The following is a 6,726-nucleotide window of genomic DNA, read 5'->3' on the forward strand; positions in this document are numbered from 1 at the left end:
TATCATATCCGGTGGATCTCCCGGGTGCAGTCCCGTAGTCCAACTCATGAATGTGCAGGGGGATCTCCCGGAATGCAATTCCGTAGTCCCAAAGTAAACATACAGGGGAGCTCCCAGGATACTGTCCCGTAGTCCCAAAATAAAGTGCAGGGGGATCTCCCGGAATAGCGTTCCGTAGTCCCAAAGTAAATACACAGCAACAACAAGAATTCAATCCAATCAATTTCATATCATAGTGAAGCAGGTAATCCTAACCTAGCATGATTCACGTAGTACAATTAAGGCAGTTAAGGCAGATAGAGCAATTTAGTCAAGTAGACATGCTCTCTAAGCTACAGCAGGTTAAATGTCCAAACAGTGTAAGCAAGGAAAGGAAGAACACAATTCAAGGCTATTTTTAAAGAAAACCGGATTTCCAACAATTAGCACAAGTACGCGCTCGTCACCTCACGTACGAGGCATTTCAATTACCAGAATATCAATCCTAAGGGGAAAGGTCCCCCACACATGGTTAGACAAGCCACTTACCTTGAACAATTGCAAGTCAACCCGAAACCACGCCTTTGCCACGAGTATCCGACTCCAAATGGCCCAAATCCCAATGGACTCCTCTGAAAAATGCCTCTTGAAAAATGCTCTAAAAGCTCCTTCCCGTTTGCAAAGAGGTAAAAAAAATGACTAATTTCGCAAAGGCAAGTATTTATGTTCTGCCCAGGGATTTCCGAATTTGCAGGCCCTGGGACCGCACCTGCGGTCCCGCTTCTGCGGAGACTTAGTCGCATCTGCGACTTTCATTAAAGTGGCCAGAAACCGCATCTGCGGTTGCCCTTCCGCAGATGCGCCACCGCTTCTGCGGTTTTCCTTCCGCATCTGCGGAACCTGAAGATAATCGATAATCCACTTCTGCGGTCTTCTTAGCCGCTTCTGCGGCGCTGCATCTGCGGTTCCCAAACCGCAGATGCGAAAATACCAAAAGAACAGCTGTTGCGCAACTTCAACTCCAAAATTTCCTCCGTTGACCATCCGAATTCATCCCGAGGCCCCCGGGACCTCAACCAAAGGCATCAACATATCCTAAAACCTTTTTCCAACTTGTACCAATCTTCAAAACACTCCAAACAACATCAAAATAACCAAAACACATCGGATTCAAGCCTAAGTTTCTAAAATCTTACGAATTCCGCTTTTTATCAAAAACCCAACCAAACCACGTCCGAATGACCTGAAATTTTGCACACACATCCCAAATGACATAACGGAACTACTGTAACTCTCGGAATTCCATTCCGACCCTCGGATCAAAATCTCACTATCGAACCGGAAACTTCAAAATTCGACCTTTCGGCATTTCAAGCCTAAATTAGCTACGGACCTCCAAAACCCAATTCGACCACGCCCCTAAACCCGAAATCACCTAACGGAGCTAACGGAACCATCGGATTTCCATTCCGAGATCGTCTTCACATTGTTCCGACTACGATCAACTTTCCATCACTTAAGCTATCATTTAGGGACTAAGTGTCCCAAAACTCTCCGAAACTCAAAATCGAACATCCCGGCAAATCGAAATAGCAGAAATAAACTTGGGGGAAGCAGTTAATAGGGGATCGGGACGTAAATTTCAAAAACGACCGGCCGGGTCGTTACATCCTCCCACACTTAAACATTTGTTCGTCCTCGAACGAGCATAAAGACATACCTGAAGTAGTGAAAAGATGAGGGTACTGGCTGCGCATATCCTGCTCGGTCTTCCAGGTCGCCTCCTCGACCGACTGACCCCGCCATTGAACCTTCACCGATGCAATGTTCTTTGACCTCAGCTTCCTGACCTGCCTTTCCAATATTGCCACCGGCTCCTCAACATAAGATAGATCCTTTTCCAACTAGACTGAGCTAAAATCCAACACGTGCGACGGATCACTGTGATACCTCCGGAGCATCGAAACATGAAAAACCGGATGAACAGATACTGCAAACTCCAGTGATCAGTATATATCTCACAAGGCACACCATACAAGTAATGACGCCAGATCTTCAAGGCATGAACTATGGCAGCTAACTCAAGATCATGGACAAGATGATTCTTCTCATGTATCTTCAACTGCCTGGACGCGTAGGCAATCACCCTACCGTCCTACATCAATACCGCTCCAAGTCCAACTCTCAAGGCATCACAATAGACAGTATAAGACCCCGAACCGGTAGGCAATATCAAAACTAGGGTTGTAGTCAGAGCTGTCTTGAGCTTCTGAAAGCTCTCCTCGCACTCTTCCGTCCACTGGAACGGAGCACCCTTCTGGGTCAGTCTGGTCATAGGTGCTACAATGGATGAAAACCCCCTGAACAAATCGACGGTAATAACCCACCAAGACAAGAAACCTACGGATCTCTGTAGCTGAGGATGGTCTGGGCCAACTCTGCACGACCTCCACTTTCTTCGGATCCACCTGAATACCCTCTCTCGAGACCACATGATCCAAAAACGCCACGGAATCCAGCCAAAACCCACATTTTGAGAACTTAGCATACAACTTCTTCTCTCTCAAGGCCTGGAGCACTGTCCTCAGGTGCTGCTCATGATCTTCCCGACTCCGGGAATATACCAGAATGTCATCAATGAAAACGATCACGAATGAATCAAGATATGGTCGGAAAACACTGTGCATCAGATGCATGAAGGCTGCTGGGGCATTAGTCAGCCCAAATGACATAACAAGGAACTCGTAATGACCATACCGAGTCCTGAAGGCAGTCTTTGGAATATCTGGCTCCCGGATCTTCAACTGATGATAGCCTGAACGCAAGTCAATCTTAGAAAACACACAAGCACCCTGCAACTGGTCGAACAGGTCATCAATATGGGGCAAAGGATAGCGGTTCTTCACTTTCACCTTATTCAACTGGCGGTAATCAATACACATGCGCATAGAACCATCCTTCTTCTTCACAAATAACACAGGAGCACCCCAAGGCGATACACTGGGCCGAATGAAACCCTTATCAAGTAATTCCTACAATTGCTCCTTCAACTCCTTCAACTCAGGAGGAGCCATACGATACGGAGGGATAAAAATGGGTTGAGTGCCCGGCAACAGATCAATGTCAAAATCAATGTCTCTATCGGATGGCATGCCCGGAAGATCAGTTGGAAACACATCAGGGAAATCACGTACCACTGGGACTAAATCAACAGAAGGAGTATCCATACTGGCATCTCTCACATAAGCTAAGTACGTATCACAACCTTTCTCAACCATACGTTGAGCCTTAAGGAAAGAAATAACTCTACTGGGAGTGTGGCCTAAAGCACCCCTCCACTCAATACGCGGTAAACCTGGCATGGCCAGTGTCGCGGTTTTGGCGTGACAATCAAGAATAGCATAATGGGGCGACAACCAGTCCATACCCAAGATAATATCAAAATCAACCATGCTGAGCAATAATAAGTCGGCTCTGGTCTCAAAACCACCAAGAATAATCAAACATGACCGGTAAACGCGGTCCACAACAAGAGAATCTCCTACAGGAGTAGAAACATAAACTGGGAAACTCAAAGAATCCCGAGGTACACCCAAATGTGGGGAAAAATAAGAAGGCACATAAGAATAAGTGGAGCCTGGATCGAATAGAACCGATGCATCTCTGTGACAGACCAAGATAGTACGTGTAATGACAGAATCGGAGGCGATAGCCTCAGTATGGGCTGGAAGAGAATAATATTTTGCCTGGCCTCCCCCTCGAGGGCAACCTCTACCTCCCCGACCTCCACCCCTAGCTGGCTGGGCCGGTGGAGTAGCAACTGGCACTGGGACCATAGCCTGAGAGCTCTGCGAGGCCTGCTGTGGCTGTGGAGTCTGCGGAGGTGCACCCCTCCTGAGTCTGGGGAAATCCCTCACCATATGGCGTGTGTCACCACACTCAAAACAAGCTCTAGGAGGACATGGCGGCTGTGATTGGCTCAGGCTAGGTCTGCTGGACTGACCACTAGAAGCACCCCGTGCAGGAGGCGCACTAGAGACTAGAGGTGAATAATAAGGCTCCTGAGGCCTAGGTGGAGCTGGAACACCGCTGGCTGCTAGAAGAGCTGAATGAACGGGGCGACCCATATGACCCCTACCATGACGACCTGCAGCTGGGGCACGGGCACCAAAATAGTGGCCCGACTCTCGAGACCTCTTGGCCTCCCTCTCCTCTCTGTCCCTGGTGTGCATATCCTCAATTCTCCTAGCAATGCTCACCACCTGCTGATAAGATATATCCATCTCTAACTCACGAGCCATGGTAGATCTGATGCTGGGAATAAGCCCCTCAATGAACCGACGAACCTTCTCGCGAATCGTAGAAACCAAAGCTGGTGCATGTCTAGCCAAGTAGATGTAACGGACAGCATACTCCGAGACAATCATAGTACCCTGTGGCAAAAGCTCAAACTCTGCGCGCCAGGCGTCCCTAAGACTCTAGGGAACATAATCCCTCGTGAACATATCTGAAAACTGAGTCCAAGTCAGGGAAGCTGCCTCATCTGGAATGTCTAACTCATAAGCATGCCACCACTGATAGGCGGCTCCTCGAAGCTGGAAAGCAGTGAAGGAAACCTCGCTCGATCCTGATATGCCCATAGTACGGAGAATACGGTAGGACTCCTCCAGAAATCCCAAGGCATCCTCTGATGCTAACCCACTGAATACAGGAGGATCATATTTCTTGAACCTCTCGAGTCTCCGCTGCTCATCCTCTGAAGCCGACGCCCTATCGTCGGGCTGAACTGGTACTGCAGGTGGCGCAGGAATAACCTCTGGGACCTGCTCAACATGCACTCGTTACTCAGGAGTGCGGGCGGCGGGAGTCTGTACTCCTCCCCCAGCCTGGGATGTGGCTGCAGCAAGGGAAAGCAACCCTGCCTGAGCCAAAGTGGTATATATGCTCATAAATTGTGCCAAAGTCTCCTGGAGTGCTGGAGTAGTAGTGGCAGACGTATCAGATGTCTGGACTCCGGCTGGTACTGCTGGTGGTACCTCGGCGGCAGCTCGCACGGGTGCTCTAGCTGCACCACGAGCGCGTCCTCGGCCTCTACCCCGGCCCCGGCCTCTGACAGCTCCAGTAGGGGGCGCGGGTGCCTAGTCATCTCGAGTAGCACGTGTCCTCACCATCTGTGAGAGAATAGAAAGACTGAAGTTTAAAATTGGGATATCAAAAATCTCGCACGACAAGGAACTCAAATGAAGTGAAATTTTTCCTAACAGTTACATAGCCTCTCGTAGATAAGTACAGACGTCTCCGTACCGATCAGCGAGACTCTAATAAACCGGCTTGTGATCCATGACTCCTATGAACCTAGAGCTCTAATACCAACTTGTCACGACCCCGTTTGCCCTCCGTGAACCATCGTGACGGCACCTAGTCTCTACAACTAGGTAAGCCTAAATTGCGGAAAAGAAACCAAATTTTACGGAATTAAACAACTCAAAACAGAAATAAGGAAAATAAACAGTGGTAGAATGTGCCTCTCGGCATACACCATATTTAGTTCTCAAAAACCAATACATAAATCCAAAACCCGGAAACCCATGAATTGTGAGCACGTGATTTTTGCCACGCTTAAATTAATCCTATAAATTCCTTAGAATTAGGGTTTTTCTTTATTATTTGAATTAATTGCATGATTTTGTGCCTTGTTTGCATTTTTCTGTGCATCTTAGTTGCCATAATTCATAAAAAAGTCAAAAATAGTGCATTTGCATCTAGAATTCGGTTTTATATTAATATTACTAAAATGAGAGAAAAAATACAAAATAGGTCTTTTACATAATTTTAAATTAGGACTTAGTCTATTCTTTTAGAAATTAATTAGTCTAAGTTTGGGGAGTTTAAATTAGGTTTTGTAATTTAATTTGTAAAGTAATAAACTAAACAAATAATAAAAGGAAGGAAAAAGGATTTTAATAAAAAAGAAAGTGACTAATTGAATCAAAATAAAAGAAGAGTAAAACAGGCCACAAGTCTTGGGCCAATTCGAGCCCAATGAACCCAACCAGATCCGGCCAAAATGGCCCAAACCCAATCCCAAAATACCCGGTCCAGTTCCCCCTATAACTAAACGACGCTGTTTGGCGTGACACAATCCTGGCCATCAATTTTATCTAATCCAACGGCCACAATTGAGTTTTACCTTTACATAAAATTGTCCGAAAAAAATATACCAACCCTAAAACATAACCTATCTTCCTCGTACCATGTCTCCGCCACTGCTCCACCGCCCCTCCGCCGTCCGCCGCCGGCCGGAAATCGCCTCCGCCGGCGGCGATTCTCCGATGAACCCCAAAATTACACCACAGATACTCCTCCACCTCCCCTTTCCATATCCGGGCTTAGTTTCCTTCGAATCTCCGTCAAACTCCTCGATATTGAATCAAAATTCCGGCCAAAACCCTCCTCCAAATCCAACCAAAGTCACACCCTATGGTCCCCTCGACATCCTCATCCCGAATCTCAAGCCAAAATCCTTCAAATCAAAGTAGAATCCCACGAATTTTAGATCTAGGGTTTGAAGAACTTCAACCTGTTTTGAATTTTCAAGTAGTCGAATGATCTTCAATTAATGTTATGTGTCTATTTTTGGCAAAATAGACATATAACATTAACTGAGAATCAATTTCGATAGATGAAGGCAAAATCAGTAAGGTTTTTTTTTCTCCTTGTTTGATTATTATTGATTCTGTTTTGTGA

The sequence above is a fragment of the Nicotiana attenuata genome, chromosome 6 (assembly GCF_001879085.1).
Source record: "Nicotiana attenuata strain UT chromosome 6, NIATTr2, whole genome shotgun sequence".
Lineage (NCBI taxonomy): Eukaryota > Viridiplantae > Streptophyta > Magnoliopsida > Solanales > Solanaceae > Nicotiana > Nicotiana attenuata.